Source organism: Cornus florida, unplaced genomic scaffold, assembly GCF_030987335.1.
Source record: "Cornus florida cultivar Cherokee Brave unplaced genomic scaffold, ASM3098733v1 CherokeeBrave_3.0.0_Hap2_Chr02, whole genome shotgun sequence".
NCBI lineage: Eukaryota > Viridiplantae > Streptophyta > Magnoliopsida > Cornales > Cornaceae > Cornus > Cornus florida.
In genome coordinates, this window is record NW_026775572.1 from 57,356,468 (window position 1) to 57,377,909 (window position 21,442).

At 37.9% G+C, this 21,442-nt stretch overlaps 1 pseudogene; it reads left to right on the plus strand.

Annotated features, from left to right (window-relative positions):
* The first annotated feature begins 18,690 nt into the window (after positions 1-18,690).
* LOC132297908 (small nucleolar RNA R71) lies at positions 18,691-18,789 on the plus strand (annotated as a pseudogene).
* The last annotated feature ends 2,653 nt before the right edge of the window (positions 18,790-21,442 follow it).

Genomic DNA, 21,442 nt, shown 5'->3' on the forward strand with positions numbered 1-21,442 from the left:
AGGAGCCAACGCAACCACAGAAGCTTAGAAATAGTATCAGCAAGCGCCCTGTATTCAGCTTTTGTGCTAGATCGAGCAACTATGGTCTGTTTCTTGTTGCGCCAAGAGATAAGTGAATCACCAAGAAAGAAACAATAGCTTGTGGTGCAACGACGATCTGTAGCGTCTCCTGCACAGTCTGCATCGGAATAGGCACGAAGAATAAGCGATGACTGGGAAGAAAAATGCAGTCCATGAAACATAGTGCCTTTGAGATAATGAAGGATGCGATGAACATCAGTAAAATGAGTGGACTAAGGGCTAGTCATGAACTGACTAACTATGTGGACGGCATGAGAGATGTCAGCACGAGTAACAGTGAGATAAACCAGACTACCTACCAATTGGTGATAGAAAATGCCATCTCGAAGAGATTCTTCATCATGTAGATTAATTCTTGTATTGTACTCAAGGGGGGTATTTGTTATCAGTGAGACCCAATTTCGAGAGAAGATCGAATATGTATTTCGTTTGAGTAAGATAGTAACCATCTATATATGTAGTTATCTCAAAACCAAAAAAATAACTGAGGGGTCCAATGTAATACCCTATATTTTAGAGAATTATTTAATTAAATTAATTGTCTTTAAATGCATTTAATGGATTTATTTATTTTAAATTAATTATTTGTTTACTTGTTTATTTGATTTATTGGTATGATAATTGTATGTGTATGCGCTTGATTGTTGATTGATTTGTTAGCGTGTTGATTTTTATTTATATGATATAACTTGATTGTTAATTCTTGTTTGTTTATGTGCTACATGTATTTAGTTGTTTTAATATTAAGTGTTCATTTATTTAAGGGGAAAAATCACATAACCCCCCTATACTAACGTTTTCGTCCAAAATGCCCCCACTAAAATTAAACACCTCCCTGAACTATAAAACGTCATTACATTGCCCCCAAATCGGTATAAAATGACAAAACTGCCCTTATAATTTAATTGTTAAATTTAAAACCTATAATATTATTAAAAATTACAAAAATACCCATATATTCTTCCTTCAACATCTAGGTTCGATGATTCAACAAAAGTCCAATGCTTCTATGCATGATTTCAAAGAAGATGTAGGAAAGAAAAAGAAACTATAATTCCTTTGCGCGACATTTCACAAAGGAATTAATTATCATTCCCAATTCTTAAACTAGGAAGAGGAAACAAATCACTTAAAAGGAGTGTTGGAGGTTGAATTCTCAAGTCATGAGCATGCATTTTGAAGAACTCACCTGGTGACCTTTAGTTTTGTGTTTATGCCTTTGTTTAAGATGCAGGGTCTGGTTTTTTTGACACACTTAACATATATGAGACACTCAAGACCCTTTCACACAAAAGATTAGATGACTCGAAATTTGATACACACGCACATATATGGGCCTAGCTATATGGCAGCTAGGAAGGAGATATGTGTGTGTGTGCGTGGACGCGCACGCATTTGTCCTTTCTTCTGTTGGCAACATTCAGTTGTTAATCTTTAGAAGCTCATGTACAATTTGTATTTTTTGTTAGAACAATTTTTTATTTTATTTTATTTTATTTATCTTTTTATTTTTATTTTTATTTTTTTGCAATTGCTAACTAATTTGTAGAGAGTGCTTCCACTTCAGTAAAACATGAAAAACTGCAATGGTTGATTTACAAGGGCCATCTGGGAAAAAAATAAATTTGGAATCAGATAAACCAGAAGCCCATTCTCAGGGACGGACTCCATATTGAGCTTTCGCTTCAGAGGGTTGGAGGGCGGAGGTCTCGGCAGTGGAACACATGGTTGTAGTTATACTTTTGAGTTTGTTGTAGTTATGAAATTGGAGAGAGAAAATGGTGTTTTGAATACTATGGAGGTGCAAAAGATACAATAAATGAACTTTAGAAAGCTTAATGAATGAACTGGTTATCGGGGGAGGAACTGGGTTAATAAAAAAAGGCTCTCTTTAGTGCCGTCTGTGATTGTAGGTGTTGAAGGAAAAAGATAGGGGTATTTTCATAATTAGGGACAATGTGATGACGTTTTATAGTTCAGAGGGGTGTTTAATTTTAGTGGGACATTTTGGACGAAAACGTTAGTACAAGGGGGTTATATGATTTTTCCTCTTTATTTAATTATTTGTTTAAGTTCAAAGGACTGGGCTTGGATTATTTGGACTAAAGGATTTGGGTTTTGGGCAAAGAAGGAAGCCTTAAAAGATTTGGGATGGTTTAAAGGCTTATGAATTTATGCATGAGTATATATATTAATATAATATATATATATATAGGCAACTTAAATCCTTATAAATATTAATATAGTTAGAATCCTATATGGATAAGGATTTAAGTTGCCATATATATATATATATATATATATATATATATATATATGTTAAGACATGAGAGGATTTTGACGTGAAAAGAAAATAGAGAAAAAAAGAGAAGGTTGGCCGAAGAAAGAGCCGAGAAAGAAGAAAATAAAAGGAAAAAGAAGAAAAGAGAAAGAAAATAAGGGAGGCCGAAAAAAGGAGGAGCAGACCAGACCTGTGGAGGACGACTACAAGGTGGCCGGACTTGCATAACAGATCTGAATTTGGCAGGTTGCGACGTCGGTTTCGTTTTGAAACCTTCAGGCAAGTTCTTTTATATTTCTCTTTTCAGAACTCATAAATTCTACACCTTGGGAATTAGAATTGTAAACTATTATTGCCTGTTAATCACCTAGACATAGGATAAATGCATATGAAGAAATTGACGGTATATATACATATATATATGATTATGCTGAATCGTGTTATATAGCTGATCGATATCGTCGATTACATTTTATAATCAACCCTTTGCAATAGCACAAATCGTTGAAAAATAGGGCTATTGGTCGGGTAAGTCGAACCACTGAACCTGCTAGTTTATGGCAACTTAGGTGTCTAGAATCATTTTTAGAATGATAAAAGGGTAACGAGGATTTGTTGGTTTATCACTTAAGCTATGAATTGAGAAATGCATAAAACAGTAAATTGCAAGGAGTTTAGAAAGAAAAGATCTAGATATAGAGGTCTAGGGAAGTGAATCCACTCCTACCCTTTACACATGATAAGTGTATGATTGAATTGGGAAATTAATGTACATATATGACCATGATACATAGAAACACATGATTACTACAATATCTTCAAGAAATTCAATTAATCACAAGGTAAGAATAACCTATCAAAGCTTCACATGCTTAAGTTACCTAGACTATGATGTAACCTTAGACATGCTCACTAAGTTAGAGATTATCAAACCCTCAATTAAATGGTAAAAGCACATGAAATCAAGATACAAGATTAACCCATCAAAAGAAAGTCTTAAGCTATGGATTAACAAATTTCTCAAAAACCATGCTATTAAAACCATTCCATAATCTTGTTTCCATTGTCACTATGAAAATACTAGCCATACAACCATGAGAATAAATAATCTAAGACAAGAACATTTGATTCAACATGATCATTTATAAATAAAAACATTCATTATAAATTGTAATATGCTCTAGATTATGGAACTTGGCCATACTTACATTTCATTCCCCAAAATAAATAAAAAACTAAACATGCTTACATGGAAAGGTTTCATCACCTCCCTAATGGAGGTTTAGTTACCCATTAATGCTAGGAATGAAGAGAATGAAGAAGAAAAAGACTCCATTGCTGCACCTTAACTCCAAGAACACAAAAACCTTTCCACATTCTCTCTAGCTTTACTAAAATGTAACCTCTCCCAAAATTGAGATGATCTTCCCCTCTATATCCACTCAAAACCTACTCCCCATACTCACCATCCTGAGCTCCCCCCTCTGCATGAAGCTAGACCACACAAAAGAAAGATAAGGGAACCAAAAAACTGGAAATCAGGGGCAGTTGAACTGCCTTCTGTAGTTCGGCGGGCGCCCGCGGGGGCTTGCAATTTCTAAGAGGGCACTGGCTTGTTTGGCGGGCGCCCGCGAAAGCTCGCGGGACCTCTGCGGGACCTTTGTGAGGCCTCGCCAAATGAGGCAGAAAGTTGAGGGGATCGGTGGGCGCCCACGGTGGCCAGGCGGGCGCCCGCGGGAGCTTGCCACTGCACTATAAATCAAGGCTTCTAGTAAGCCTTTTCGAGCCGGAGCATTGACACGGCTTCCACTATGAACACTAAGCCACGAACTTCACAAAAATGGCGACTGAAGAGATTAGGTCCCAAAGATGACTCCCCGACACGACGCACGTATTTCAATAGAAAGTTATCAAAATTGTTTCTTTAATTACATTAGGGGAAGCTGACCTGAAACAAGCCAAAAGTACACAAATGAAGCTAAACTGTACATTAAACTCCACTAATGGACTTAACTAATGCAAGTAAGGACGCTTGAATATGCAATATTCGGCGCTTATCACACCCCCAAACTTACATTTTGCTAGTCCCTTAGCAAAACAAAATAAAGAACTTAATAAAAATGACACCAATGAAATGCTGATAACATGCATCAATCATGAAACAAGAAATTTATCTATGAAGCTCAAATGTAACTTGGAACGGCAGAAAATTGGAGGAAGTTCCATTAAACAGACTACCTTGCATATATGAAGCCTTGATAATCAAAATGGCAAGACAATATCAACTTTAATACATCAATCATGAAGTTCTATATAAAAACTTTAATTGTTATCTCTTGAATAACATGAACTCTAACTTCAATGAAAGTGAGCCGAATTCCCAATATGCGGCTTTTACCCTCTTTTTCCAATCCCAAGAACACATTTTCACATCATTAAATCTCCTTATAAATGAGGTCCCCAAGGCATAACTTTATTCACAATACAACTTTTGTTGCTTATTGAAAATTTTATTCTAACTCAAAATGAAATATACTATGGTTGTGCAATGTCGAAAATCTCTTAAGCTTTCTAACTAACCTATGTAGCAAGTGTTGGGCCAACAACTCCCAAGCCAGATGGCTTTAGGGTGCTAAATGTAGAAACATTCCTAGGGCTTAATAACTCAAGTTGGAAAGGTTACGAACTTCAACGAATCAGATTTATTTATTTTTGAATAACCGTGTAATGTCTAAGTTCTTTAAGCTTGCTAATCAACCCATGTAACAAGTGTTAGGCCAACAACTCCCAAACCTGATGGCTTTAGGGTGCTAAGTGTAGAAACACTCTTAGGGCTTAATAACTCGAGTTGGAAAGGCTACAAACTTCGACTGGTCATTGATTGATTGATCTTTCTTTTTCTTTTTTTTTTTTTTTTTTTTTTTTTTCATTATGCCAAGGGTATCCATTCATTAGGGTCATCAATTTAGATCACTGAGTCCCGATCAAGGTCAATTTGGGTTACATGCCTCACAATCAGGTTTTCGGTGTGCAAATGTGCAATGTGAAGCATAACAGAGTATGAAATCCGACGAAAATTTAATTAAAGTTTTTATACAAACCGATTATGAATCAACATGCTTATTTTAAAAGTTTCTTTATTTTCAAAAATTATCTTGTCTTCTATACACAAAGTATTAAGCACATGCTTCAACCTTCAAATAGTTCCATGATTACACTATCATTGCTTTAAACAACATGATTTTATTAACTTATGAGCATAAAAAATGAGCAAAAATCATCAAAACTGCAATAACATGCACATGCACAAAAAATGTAATAACATGCACATGCACCAAAAATGTAATAGGATGCACATGCACCCCCAAACTTGAATGTCATATTGTCCTCAATGTGAGAAGACAAGGGACAAGAAAAATAAAAATAAAAAATGGAGAGTGCCAAGAACAATAGTACCAAGTTGAGGAGGAATAGAGTGGCGGTGCAAAAATAGACCACTTCGTGAATTCCATGAGCATACCCCCAAACTTGAAGTCAAAAACCTGTCAAAAGCATCTATACAGGGCAAGAATCATATGAATCCAAAAATCACTAACGATAACTGCAATTTATTTCAAAGCTAATATCCATGCAAAGAAGCAAAATAGAATGCAGTTATAAGTTCAAAAGAAACTGGAAAATGAATGCCAAACGCAGCCCAAAAGAAGTGTAAAATAGTAATACTAGAAAAAAGGGAAATAAAACTAAAAGCATAAAATCACTCCATCATTGGAGTAGAGGAGGAAGCACCAGGTGTGCCAGGTGCACGGTCAATCAATGAATGGAGCATAGCCTGTAAAATCTCTTGATTCTCTTGAGTCTTCTGGATGGCGCCCTCTATGGCGTCAAAGCGCAAGGTAAATGCATCGAAATGAGTATTCAAGGCGAGATAGTTAGCTCGAGTCATGACATCTAATGGCGGAGGCGCAGGAGCATTATGAACAGGCGAAGCAGGAGCCACAGGGGGTGCTGGAGCACCCCAATCCAATTCGCCCCCAATGCGGGCCTGATGGGACGTCTTAAGCTGAGCCGTGCTCGACTTCCAAACCTCAAGATTGAACTCAAACATATCTTTCTTTTTATCCTCACCACGGAGTACCATGAATCTGGCATTTTTAAGCAACCTTGTGATAAGGTAAGGGAATGGGAATGCCCAAGTGGTGGCCGTGCTTGATCGTGCTATAATCAGCTTATTGTAGGCTTTAAGAATTTGGTCCCAGACGAGCTGTGGGACGCAAAACCAGCATTCCATCTCAGCGGAGTAGAGTGCGTTCAGAAAATCCCCCTTTTGCTCAGAATGGCCCAGGATAGGTAGAACGTTCTTGACAAGCACCGAGTCAAGAAACCATAGCCGGTATGGCAAGAAAGACTTGTTCGTGCTGGTGGTGCAATTGCCAGTGTACTGATTGCGGCACATGTCCCTCACAATGTCCGGCAATTTGTACTGATTCAAAAAATCCCCATAAAGAGGCAAGCTATTTTCGGCTACCGGTAAAATCAAAGGACAACCCATGGCTAAAGCAAGGTCATCGAGAGTGAACTCATAATCATAGTCATCAATGGTGGTTTTGATTGTGTCCGGTTCCTCACATGAATATGACAGGTTGGCGTAGAAGAGACAGACCACGCGTGGGAAGTAGGAATGAACACGTGGTTTGAAGAGAGCTTCAAGACCACGCGCTTTTAATTCGCGGACCGCCTAAGCCGTTTCATGATTGTTTTCAAAACCATCTTTGATAGCGAACTTGGCTTCGGGTACAATTAGCCATTCAGCCCAATTAGGAGTCGGAGGCATATTGGAAGGTCCCTCGAACGAGCGAGCACACTTGGAAGCAACCTTAGGAGCCATTGGAAGGAAGAAAATTAGTTCAGGACTTTTAACAAACACCTGGTGTGCAGCAGAAAGGGAAGAGATGCAAAAAGAATGTTAAGCATGCAAAAATCCCAAAATTCCAACCTGAAATGGACATTTAATCTCAACCCAACAATCACTAATACTTCAAAACAAGAATCCCATCCTCTTTAGTGCGAAAAATGAAAGAAAAAGAAAGGGAGAAAAACTTACACAAAATGGAGGAGAAGATCTCCTAATGTTCTTAGATGATGGAAGATGGGGATGGAAGATGATGATAGGATGGATGAGTGAAGGGATTAGAGAGAGAGTGCAAGGTGGTTGAAGGTGATGGAGGATAGGAGAGCGAGAGATAGGAGGGTTAGGGGCAAGCAATGAGAGATGAGAAGGATTTAAAAAATGCAAATGGGTTTAAAAACCCATTTAGAATGGGCCGAAGAGGGGCCACGGGCGCCCGCGGGGGCTCTTGAGGTGCTGCTTTATGCAGCATAAATGAACTGGCCAGACCAGAATTTGATCACCTTGACGGACCTAGTCTACAAGGACTAATGCGCGATCTTGCTATGTCTAGCTATCGGCTTAAAATTTAGCACTCATGGGAAGCAATTCTTCCGATTTCTGAGCTTCTACTTTCTACATATCCAATGCCAAGCATTTCCCGGGAATTTGTTCAGTTTGACTAAGAATATGGATGCTTACGGAATTGATTCATCGGGCATTCTGGCGGTTCCATTTGGTTACTCATGGATGTAGCGCGTGATTTTCTCCCATTTAATCTAATTCTACGAGGGTACTAAGTTCTCCAACGTGTCTCCATCCATGCAGATAGGGACTATGCCTTCAATGTAAGGCTTAAGCCGTTGGCCATTAACCTTGAATAGCAATCCATTCGTAGGATCTTGGAGTTCAACTGCACTATGAGGAAAGACGACGATGATGACATATGGACCATCCCACCGTGAACGAAGTTTACCGGAAAATAGTCTCAATCTAGAATTGAAAAGCCAAGCTTTCTGTCCGGGGGTGAAAGACTTTTTGACAATATGTTTGTCATGAAATGTTTTAGTCTTTGCCTTATAGATTTTTGCGCTTTCATATGCATCATTTTGAATTTCCTCAAGTTCATTGAGTTGCAATTTATGAATCGAACCGGCTTGTTTGAGATCAAAGTTGAGCCTTTTTATGGCCCAATAAGCACGGTGCTCTAATTCGACTGGGAGATGACAAGCTTTTCCAAAGACAAGCCGATATGGCGACATGCCAGCGGGCGTTTTGTAAGCTGTCCGGTAGGCCCAAAGCGCATCGATTTTGTCTCAAGGACCAATCTTTGCGGTTCGGTCGAACCGTTTTTTCCAAGATATGCTTAATCTCCCGGTTAGATACCTCCACTTGACCACTCGTCTGAGGGTGATAAGGTGTGGCAACCTTGTGAATGACAAAGTATTAAGAGGGGATGGATTTAAGATAACAATTTCTGAAATGAGATCCACCGTCACTGATGATTGCTCGGGGCATACCAAAACGACTAAAAATGTTAGATTGAATGAACTGGATCATAACTTTATGATCATCAGTTTTGGTAGCCTCGGCTTCAACCCATTTGGAAACATAGTCCACCACTACAAGGATATACTCATAGCCATAAGAAGATAGAAATGGTCCCATGAAGTCGATCCCCCACACATCAAAAATTTCAATAATGAGGATGGGAGTGAGGGGCATCATGTCTCTCCTAGACATGGATCCGAGCTTTTGGCAACGCTCACAAGATTTACAGAATTTGTAAGCATCCCGAAACAAGGATGGCCAATAAAATCTGCTTTGAAGGACTTTGTCAATAGTCTTTCTGGCACTAAAGTGTCCCCCACAAGCAAGAGTGTGGCAGAAATGTAGGACACTTGTGGTTTTATTTTCGAGAACGCATCTCCGGATGATTTGATCCAGGCAGTATTTGAACAACTCCAGATCTTCCCAAAAGAAATGCTTAACTTGGGAGAAGAATCGGTCTTTCTCTTGTTTGGACCAATTAGATGGAATTTTGCCTACCGCTAGATAGTTGACAAAATCCACATACCAAGGGAGACTGGAATGGCAAATCTGAAAAAGTTAATCATCTGGAAAGGAATCTCGGACTGCAGCAAAGTCAGAGGATTTCGCAATGAGTAAGCGAGAAAGATGGTCTGCGACAACATTGTCGTTCCCCTTTTTATCCCGGATTTTAATGTCAAACTCTTGAAGTAAGAGTATCCATCGAATTAGGCGGGGTTTGGTCTCTTTTTTAGCGAGTAAATGCCTAAGAGCGGCATGATCCGAAAAGACTATGATCTTGGATCCAAGAAGATAGGAACGGAATTTATCCAAGGCATACACCACAGCTAGCAATTCCTTTTCAGTAATGGTGTAATTTAACTGAGCATCTGAGAGAGTCTTACTAGTATAATAGATACCGTATGGAAGTTTTTCCACATGTTGGCCTAAAACCGCACCTAATGCATAATTGGATGCATCACACATGATCTCAAAAGGAAGAGACCAATTTGGTAGTTTCATGATTGGGGCGGATGAGAGGAGAGTGCGAAGTTTAATGAAAGCTTTATGCAATCTTCATCAAAGCTGAATGGAACATCCTTGGCAAGCAGATTGCACAAAGGCCGAGAGATTTTGCTAAAATCTTTGATGAAGCGACGATAGAATCCGGTATGGCCAAAGGAACGGATTTGACGGATGGAATTCGGAGGAGGGAGATTAGAGATTAACTCAACCTTAGCTTTGTCCACCTTAATTCCCCGTTTAGAAATGACATGTCCTAGAACAATGCCTTATTGGACCATGAAGTGGCTTTTTTCCCAACTTAGAATTAGATTTATCTCCTTGCATCTTTGGAGTACAAGCGATAGATTGTGGAGACAAGAATCAAAGGAGGAGCCAAAGACGGAAAAATTGTCCATGAAAACTTCCAAGAACTTTTCAACCATATCAGAGAATATGGACATCATGCATCTTTGAAACGTTGCCGGAGCATTGCATAGCCCAAAAGGCATGTGTCGATAGGCAAAAGTTCCAAAGAGACATGTGAAGGTTGTTTTCTCTTGATCTTGGGGGGCGATTGCCACTTGGTTATAGCCAAAATAACCATCAAGAAAACAATAGTAGCTCTGACTGGCTAACCTTTCTAGGATTTGATTAATAAATGGGAGTGGAAAATGATCCTTCTTAGTTGAAGAGTTGAGCTTCCGGTAGTCAATGCACACACGCCACCTGGTGGTGGTTCGCTGTGGCACGAGATCACCCGCTAAATTTTCAACAATGGTGAGGCCGAATTTCTTGGGGACCACTTGAGTGGGGCTGACCCACTTGCTATCAGAGATGGGGTAGATGATTCCCGCATCTAGCAATTTGATCACTTCTTTCATGACCACTTCCTTCATGTTGGGATTTAACCGGCGCTGCACCTTTCTGGAAGGTTTAGCGTCCTCCTCTATATGGATGCGATACATACAAATAGAAGGGTCACTTCCTTTCAAATCAGCCACTACCCAGCCAATAGCTTCTTTGTGCTCTTGCAGCACCGCTAAAAGGCTAGTTTTTTTATCTTTTAGAAGGTCCGATGCAATGATGACTGGAAGAGTTTGATTTACACCAAAATACACATACTTGAGATGGGCCGGGAGCAGTTTTAACTCAAGTTATGGTAGAGATTTCAAAGATGGGTCCGGAGGAGTTGTGGAAAGTTGAGGAAGTGGTTCTTTTGGTTCCTTCCAAGGAGGACAGTTCATGATAACACTAATGTCAAGCAAAGAGTTTACTTCTTGAATTGATTGGTCAATATCAAAGTTTGAGAAGTCAAAGTGAGACATGCAAGTTTCCAAAGGATCTTTGCTTAGAATGAAGGGGAGAGATTCTTCGACCACTTCATCAATCACATCAATAAGAAAACAATCATCCTCATCGGAAGGATGTTAAGTTGCATGAAAGATGTGAAGTTTGACTTGCATATTGCCAAAGGCAATGTCTATCACCCCAGTTTAGCAATTAGTTGAAGCATTAGCCCTAGCTAAAAATGGTCTACCAAGGATCACGGGAATATGCTTCTTTGGGTCATGGACCGGTTCCGTGTCAAGAACCACAAAGTCTACCAGGAGGTAGAATTTGTCCACTTTGATAATGACATCCTCAAGAATGCCGCGTGGGTGCTTGACCGATCTGTCGGCAAGTGACGAGTAGAAGCCGCTTGATATACGCCAAATTGATGTAGTGAATGTGCGGTTCAAGAAAAGCCTTTCTGGTCAAGTTTAAATTTATAAAAACCACTACTACTAACGTAGCAAGGTAGTAGGGATCGTCCCAAGGGATTGGAGTCGTACTTGGTTGTGGAATCGCTATTAGGGTTAGTAGGTCGAGTGATCAAACAAATGGTTGGTTGGTTGATTAAACTAGAGAGCAAATTAAACTAAATAATTGAATGCAACAAGAGTAAGTAAGAGAAAGAGAGAAATCTTGGGGTTTAGAGGTCACCACCAAGCAATGCTTTTCTATACCCTTAACTAGTGACTAGTGAGGGTAATGTGTGTTGCAATATTGATGTGTGTGTGTGTTTGGTTGATTCAATTAGCAAGGGTGACCAATTAAGCATGCATTGTCTAATCAACATGTGAAAAACACAATATATCTAGCAATTAAGTATATATTGTCTAAATAGCATGTGAAAAGCACAATATATCCAGCAAGTCATTAATCCTTTCATTAAGCTCACAAGCCAAATACACCACAAGGTTAGAGACATATGCTACTTGCATTCAAAAGTATAGAATATCAAACAATAAGTATGGATTATCCTCTCATCTAACAACTATGCTACCATTACACTACAATTAAGCTAATGACATGAAATTAAACTAATTAAGCTAAGAAAGAGGCACAATCCATCAAGAAATGAGCATGGACCATCTAGAAAATTACAAGAGCATTCCTTTAAGCACTATATTTTGACAATTTCTAGATCTATAGCATTAGTACACATAGACATGCATCAATAACACAAGAAATAGAGACAAACACGTGAACATCTATTCTAACATACATAGACAAATGGATAGAATGAAATGATCAATTGGAATTATTAAACCACATAAATCATTGAATAAACAATATCTATATATATAAAAATGCTAAAACATGTATTATAACACTAATCCCTCAATAATATACAAAATCAAGATATAAAAAGCATGCTTGGGGCTAACTCTAGCCCCGAGAGGATGTCTAGTCACTTATGGTAGTGCTTCTCCAACCCTTAAGGGCTAACTCCATGGTAGAGATTTGCTCCTTGGTTAATGAAGAGTCTCCAATGGTGTCTCTAGCCTCCTCCTCCTCTAGGCTTGTTCTCCCAGAGTTCTACAAGGTATGAGATGATATGATATGGTATATGGTCCTCTTTTGTAAAAAACAATCCTTATCCTTATATAGGTAGGTTAAATAACACCCAAAATGAGCTGGGGTCGTGCACACAATATTCCCTAATGATTGGATAAAGGACAACTTTCAATGAGCTAGAATTTTAACTTTTTCGCACTAGAGGAAGTTCAATCGATCGAACCTTGGACTTAGATCAATCGAATATGGCTGAGATCCATCGAACTTAGGCTGGATTGATCCTCACTGGTGGCGCTTTTTAGAAAAAGACAAATCTGAGATATTTTGAAGATATTTTTGGGGAAAGGATAAAAGTAGTTGGTAAAGTGGTACAACTAGATAAGATCAATCACTTGGATAAGGACAAAGCAGTTCGATCGATCAAAGAATGATGTTGGATCGATCAAACTTTTTGAGATCTCTGAAAATGTTATCATGGCTCTGATCCATCTTGAAGTGCTGAGATCGATCATGTTGGATCGATCGAACTTTGATCTGAGATCAATCGAAGATGTTGATTTTCATCTTTTTATTCCTTTTGCTTCCACTTGCCTCCTTTCTTTGATTTATCCTAGAATTGCTTCATTTCTGCTCTTATTTGGCTGAGTTAGCTTATTTTCGGGATAAGTGCCTGAAAATGGAAATAATATGAAATCAATCTAAAATGGTAAAGTAAGATAGATAAATGTACTAGAATGCTTAAGCTTAAGGGGTTTAAATACGCACTTTTCAGTGCTCATCACACCCCCAAACTTAAATATTGCTAGTCCCTAGCAATGAACTAGAAAGTAAAGGAATGAAATGAACAACTATACAACTATGAACTAGACAACAATGAATGGATAACGCCACTTTCGTAGGGAACACGATTGCACTTAGCATATGCAACAAGTCTTTTAAACCCCTAGGTTACCCCTAGTGGACGAGTGAAGTCTCATGAGGGTTTCCAGAAATGGTACTCTCAAACATTAAGCTCATTCTTTCAAAAGAGGTACCAATATTGCAAACAAGCATTGGGAGAAAACTACCTCAAGTATGCAATGTTTCAAACATTTCCAAGCAATCTCCCAAAATCTCAACATCAAACAAGCAAATATGGTCCTCCACACATCAAGAAAATGATCATGTAAATCAAAACAACTCTAGAATCCTTTTTGAGTGGACTGGCATCAAATGTGTTGTTATCTTAGCCAACTAAAGAATTAATCACATACTTACCCTCAAACTAGCACACAAATCTAGTACCGATCATCAAGACAAAAAGTGGACCTTTTGTTAAAGCTTTATTGTTCTAGGTGCGCTTATTCTTTTCACTCGATAATTTTATTTTTATTTCTATTTTTTATTTATTATTATTTTTTTTATAGGATCAAAGATGGAAGTATGGTGCAATGTGTTGATCTATTAAGCTTTCTAGTGATTCATGAGGTCGAGTGTTAGGTCAATGACTCCTAAACCACACAGCTTTAGGGCATTAGGCGTTCAAACACCCCTACGGACTTACAAGCTCAAATCAACTAGGTTACAAATCAAGACAACCTCCATCTAATCATTTCCCACTTCTCACCTTTTGGGAGAAGTCCTCACTTTTTTATTACTTTTGCAACTTTTTTTTTTTTTTTTGAATAATCAACTTCAATTATTAACCTAGAGTTTGGGCCCTCCACCTTTTGGCGCGAGAAATTCAGTGCTTGATGATGCTAGAATCCCGGTTACTTAGTGAAAAAGGGTTGTTATCCACCTTTATCAAGAATGAAAGCTTTCAATGCACTACTAGCCCAATTGGGATATAACCAATTCAATAATCAACAAAGCATGTACCCCACAAATGAATGCTAGTGTGCGTCGGTGCTAGTGTAGAATCCTAGAATGAATCTCAAAATAATCACAAAATCAAGATGATGTGGACCATAAGTGCAAGCAAGATATCAATCTTTCGAAAAATTTACTTCTAAATGGCTTCCACAAGGCATGCAAGGAGTATTGGACTCTCAAGTCAAGCAATTTTTAAATTTTATTGGACTCTCAAGTCAAGCAATTTTTAAATTTTAAGCAATATAGTCCTCAAAAGATCAAAATCATAGTTAGATATGGACCAATCATAGAAAATCTCTCAAGTACACAAGTCATGCTCAAAAATTTGAATTTAAAAGCAAACACTGTAAAGTATACCCCCAAACTTAAACGGCCAAATGTCCTCAATGTGCAAAGAGAACAAAAGGAAAGAGTATACCGGTGCAATGAAGGCAAAAAATGATCGGGACTGAAGTATTCAAATTGGGTGGCATGGCCCCCCCAAACTTGGGATTAACTGTGATCCTGAAATTTGGCACTCGGATAAACTCATCAGATAACAAAAAGGGATAATCAGTGCACAGTGGACATGTAAGTGTAAATGAAATAAAGCAGTGAGAGGGGTATAAGGGTGGTCCTGAAAATCGGGTAACACTCTTTCACTGAAGCTCGGGGGCCACACGAACAAGGTCATGGTCCCATCAACACAACAATCCAATCAATTCTATATACTTAGCATGGCCCATACTCCCATAATCAATTCAAAAATTAAAAATATAAAAGCATATATACACATATATACAAACATGCTTCAAGCTCATCTATAATGGATTTCATCATCATTCATCCTAGATCTAGCATGTATGCAACATATATTGTCAAATTGAAGCTTGAAAGGACAAAGTGTGGTTCGGATCTCACCTCTAGTCGTGAGAGAAGATGAGAGGAAGATGGTGATGCAAATCCGAGAGGAGAGAGAGAAAATCAAAGGTTGGAACTCGCCTGAGGTTCACCGGAGAAGATGATGATGATGGGGCACAATGGTGAAGAATGATGAGGGACAAGGGTTTGAAGGGTTGGATCGATCTAAATGATCGATCTTGAGACCCTCCAGGTCTATTTTTAAAAACATTTCCCGAGTAGTTCGATCGATCGAACTGAGACTTCAGATCGATCGAACTTTGATGATCTTTCCTCAAAGTATTTTTGGGATTTTTTTTTGAAATTTTTGAAAAATTAAAACTAAAATTAAAAATTAAAAATTAAAATTGAAAAATAGAAAATATTTTTGGATTTTTTTGAAAAATAAAATAAAATAAAATAAAAATAAAATATTTTTGGATTTTCGAAATAAATAAAGTAAAATCTTTTATATATATATATATATATTTATATTTAAAATAAAATATTTTTGTGATTTTTGGAAAATAAGATAAAATAAAATAAAATAAAAATATTTTTGAATTTTTGTTAAAATTAAAAAGTCAAATAGAGTCAAACAAAGGTCAAAATAGAAAAGTGAAGAACTGAGATCGATCTGAACAAAATATTCGATCGATCAGACAGAGGGCAAAAATATGCAGGTTTTTGCAGGCTCAAAATTTTTCTAAGTGTTAGATTATGAGATCGATCAAACTTTGAAGTTGGATCGATTGAAGGTCTCCTAATCGATCTAAGAATAAGTTCGAACGATGGGACAGAGAGGTGATTTGGACGCAGGTGGATGCAGGTGGAAAATTTTTCTAAGTGTTGGATGCAGGTGGAAGTTCGATCGATCGAACTCTCAGCTGAGATCGATCGAACTTATGCAAAATGCTTAATCACAACATAAAAGTGTATGCAATCCTAACCACAGTTCCTATCAATGCATATGAACCAAAAACAAGTATCTATACTTCGCAAGAAATGAAATTTAAGATAGAAATAAGGGAGGAATAGGGTTTTGACACCCTATGAAATGTCGTTGCTAGTCTTTAACGTCTCTAGCAAGACATTAGACTCTTTTAGCCTGGATCAAAGATCTTATAATGCATTCCCTCCTTGTTGGGGTGATAGATGCTTTGAATTCTACCCAACAGATGGTTCTTTGAAGAACTTGTTGGGTTAAGCTCAAAAGAAACTTTTGTTCCCTTGTCAATGCAAGAACAATTTTTGGGCTTCCATGCCCTTTCAAAGTAAGAATTTGAAACAAGACTTTGAGAATGCAAGGTTGAAGATGATTCCTTTGAAGTTTTGGTCTTACACAAAAGCTCACTTCTTTGACATTGAAGATCATAACATTTGTCTACAACATTAACCTTTCCTTCATATTTGTCAAATGAGTTGGGTGTGGGATTAAAGATATTCAACTTCACCTTCATGTGGTCAAATGAGATCTTCATTATCCCCGTCTTACAATTAATGTTGGCATTAGCGGTTACCAAGAAAGGACGGCCAAGGATAACGGGAATTTGGCTCTTAGGATTGGGGACCGGTTCCGTGTCAATGACAATGAAATTAACGGGGAAGAAGAATTTGTCAATCTTTATCAATACATCCTTAATGATACCCCTAGGCTTTTTAATGGATCGGTCGGCAAGTTGTAAAACTACCGACGTCGGTTTCAATTCACCTACGCCCAATTTGACATAAATCGAGTATGAAAGAAAGTTAACACTTGCTCTTAAGTCAAGAAGCGGCCAATTAATGATATGTTCACCAATAATGCATGAAGTAGTAGGTGAACCGGGGTCCTTAAACTTTGGCAAAGTGTTATGTTGCAAAATTGAGCTTGTTCGGTCAAAACCACTTTTCTTAGTGCTTGACTCTTGTTCTTCTGCTTTTGGGTGCACAAGTCTTTCAAGAATTTGGCATAAGCCGGAATTTGCTTGATTGCATCTAAAAGTGGAAGATTGACTTTTACTTGCCTAAACATTTCCATGATTTCATTGGTTTTTGCCTTTTACTTGTCTTTTGAAATGGATCCTTTTAAGGCATTCGGAAATGGAACTTTTGGTTCAAATACTTTTTCAGAATTTTTCTTTGAAGTCTCTTCAACATAAGAAGTTTTTAAATGACTTTGTTTCAAATCATTTTTCAACAAAACCTTTTCAAATTCATTTTTTTGCAAATCTTTCTTCAAATCATTTTCAAAATCATTCTTCAAATCACATTTTAAAGTTTTCACATTCACAAGATCATGTATATGCAATGAAGGAGGAATGGGATGTGAAATGGGACAAGTGACAACTTGAGGTTGCACCGGTTCACTCACTTCATTGGACATTTCAACTTGATTGTCCACAATCCTACCACTTCGCAAGGTAGTCAGCGCATTAACATATTCAATTGTGTGGCCTTCCGATGATGAATGGGTTTCCACAACACATTGTAACTTAGGTGGGGCATTAATAGGCATCGTTCCCTTCTCTCTAGCATTAAGAGTGCTTGCTATTTGCCGTACTTGGGTTTCTAGCTTTGCAATGGATTGAGAGTGAGAATGAAGCAATTGAGTGTTAGCCTCAAGAGTGCCTAAAGCATTCAAAACTTTTTCTTCAAAGGTGGGACTTCTAGTATTTCCTTGGGGATAAGATTGGTTGGGAAAATGAGAATTAGCAAATTGATTCCCTTGTGATTGATAAGGTCTATAACCTTGGGATCCTTGGTTTTGAAGTAGAGGTGGGATGTACTTCCCTTGAAAACTGCCTTGGGAAGGGTTTGAGCCCTCTCCTTGGTTTTTCCAAGAGAAGTTCGGATGATTTCTCCAACTTGGATTATAATGAGTACCATAAGGATTGTTCCCTTAGTTCACAAAAGTTGCATTGACTTGTTCATTAGGTTCATTTTGCACTTGTCCGTGAGGACAATGAGAATTAGATTGGAGAACACTAGAACAAGTTATACATGTTTCATTTGATGCACGAAGAGAATGGTTTGGAAAGGAAGATACTTGGTTCACCGAGTTTTGGTTAATCAAGAATTGATCAAACCTTTGAGATAAGGACTTCATTTCGGCGGCTATTTCATTTGAATGGTCGGCTTGATGTAAGCCAACACTCTTCCTACCTTGTGAATTTCTACCATTCTTGGATGATAATGTTCTATACAAAGAATTTTCACTCATGCTCTCATAAAGACGCCACACATCATCCTTATGCCTATCAATGTATGAGCCACCCATGGAAGCATCAACCATGCCTTTGTAATTGTCTGAAAGCTCTCAAAGAAATATTGAACTAATTGCCATTTGGGCATGTCATGATGTGGACACTTTCTAAGCAATTCATTGAAGCGTTCCCATGCCTCATGAAACGTTTCTTCATCCCCACGTGAAAATTCTCGAATTGAAGTTCTCATAGCATTGGTCTTAGAAACCGGTAGTACTTCTTCAATAACTTTTGTTGTATTTCTGTCCAAGAAGTGATTGAAAAAGGCCTAAGATTGTTAAACCAATACTTTGCCTTGTCTTTTAAGGTGAATGGAAAAAGTTTGAGTCTTAAGACCTTTTCCGGCATGTCCGTATATTTTACGGTGGAACATACTTCAAGAAACTCACCCAAATGCTTGTAAGGTTCTTCACTTAGAAGTCCATGATAGTTAGGAAGCATTTGAATGGTTTGTGGCTTAATTTCATAGTGATGTGCTCTAAATGGTGGCAATTTAATGCATATGGGTGCATTATATTTATTAGGCACATAGTGATCTCTTAAAGCAAGCGGAGGATTAGCAATTTAAGGTGCAACGTGGGCACCTTGATTTTGATTTCCTTGAATGATGGGAGGTTGCGGAGCATACATTGGCCTTGGCATTCCAAATGGAACTTGGCCTTGTTGTTGTTGTGGTTAGTGAACGAATGGCTTAGGGATGCCTAATGGTGCTTGAATGTTCTCATGATGCACATTTGGATAAATGATACCTTGTTGGTCTATGTGACCAAGGTCCTCTACATTCTCTTCATTATGGCCTTCCATTGATATAATGGATCGGGTAGAACTAGAACTTCTTCTTCCTTTAGGATTTCTAATTACGGATTCAAGATGCAAATCAAGAGGGACAAGAGTTGGTCCTAGTGATCTATGACCATGCATGCACAATGTGAAAACACATAAACACAATGAATGAACAAACACTTCAACTTCACAACAATTTCAATGAAACTTCCTCCACAAACACTTAACCCATACTCCTATGCTTTAACAACAATGATGCAAGAACAATTAAAAATGCCTCTACGCAGGCTCACGATTTATCTAAGAAATTAAAAACAAGCCTCCACGCAGGCCGACGATTCAACTAAAGGATTGAGTAAGAAAAAGCTCACAAAGGTCCTATAGCACTTCAACTCCAAATTTATAGCCTAGCTTAGCAATTTTTTTTATATTTTTGGGATTTTTCCTTGCTTGCTTAGCTCCTTTGCTTGCCTCCTAGCTCAATGCTCCTTGTCAAAGATGAACAAACACAATAAGTAACAAAAATAAAAATAAAATCAAAGTCAAAACACGATCAAAAGAGTACTAATTCCTAATTGATTCCACAAATACGACATTGCCTAATCCCCGGCAACGACGCCAAAATTTGACGAGTGGAAGCCGCTTGATATACACCAAATTAATGTAATGAATGTGCAGTTCAAGAAAAACCTTTTTGGTCAAGTTTAAATTTATAAAAACCACTACTATCACTACTACTAACGTAGTAAGGGTGAGTAGGGATCATCCCAAGGGATTGGAGTCGTACTTGGTTGTGGAATCGCTATTAGGGTTAGTAGGTCGAGTGATCAAACAAATGGTTGGTTGGTTGATTAAACTAGAGAGAAAATTAAACTAAATAATTGAATGCAACAAGAGTAAGTAAGAGAGAGAGAAATCTTGGGGTTTAGAGGTCACCACTAAGCAATGCTTTTCTACACCCTTAACTAGTGACTAGTGAGGGTAATGTGTGTTGCAATATTGATGTGTGTGTGTGTTTGGTTGATTCAATTAGCAAGGGTGACCAATTAAGCATACATTGTCTAATCAACATGTGAAAAACACAATATATCTAGCAATTAAGTATATATTGTCTAAATAGCATGTGAAAAACACAATATATCTAGCAAGTCATTAATCATTTCATTAAGCTCACAAGCCAAATACACCACAAGGTTAGAGACATATGCTACTTGCATTCAAAAGTATGGAACATCAAACAACAAGCATGGATTGTCCTCCCATCTAACAACAATGCTACCACTACACTACAATTAAGCTAATGACATGAAATTAAACTAATTAAGCTAAGGGAGAGGCACAATCCACCAAGAAATGAGCATGGACCATCTAGAAAATTACAAAAGCATTCATTTAAGCACTATGTTTTGATAATCTCTAGATCTATAGCATTAGTACACATAGACATGCATCAATAACATAAGAAATAGAAACAAACACATGAACATCTATTCTAACATACATAGATATATAGATAGAATGAAATGATTAATTGGAATCATTAAACCACATAAATCATTGAATAAACAAGATCTATATATATATAAGTGTCAAAACGTGTATTACAACACTAATCCCTCAATAATACACAAAATTAAGATGTAGAAAGCATGCTTGGGGCTAACTTTAGGCCCAAGAAGATGTCTAGCCACTCATGGTAGTGCTTCTCCAACCCTCAAGGGCTAACTCCATGGTAGAGATTTGCTCCTTGGTTGATGAAGAGTCTCCAATGGTTTCTCTAGCCTCCTCCTCCTCTAGGTTGCTCTCCCAAAGTTCTATAAGGTATGAGATGATATGATATGGTATATGGTCCTCTCTTGTAAAAAATAATTCTTATCCTTATATAGGTAGGTCAAATGACACCTAAAATGAGATGGGGTCGTGCACACAATATTCCCCAATGATTGGATAAAGGACAACTTTCAATGAGCTAGAATTTTAACTTTTTTGCACTGGAGGAAGTTCGATCGATCGAACCTTAGACTTGGATCGATCGAACATAGCTGAGATCCATCG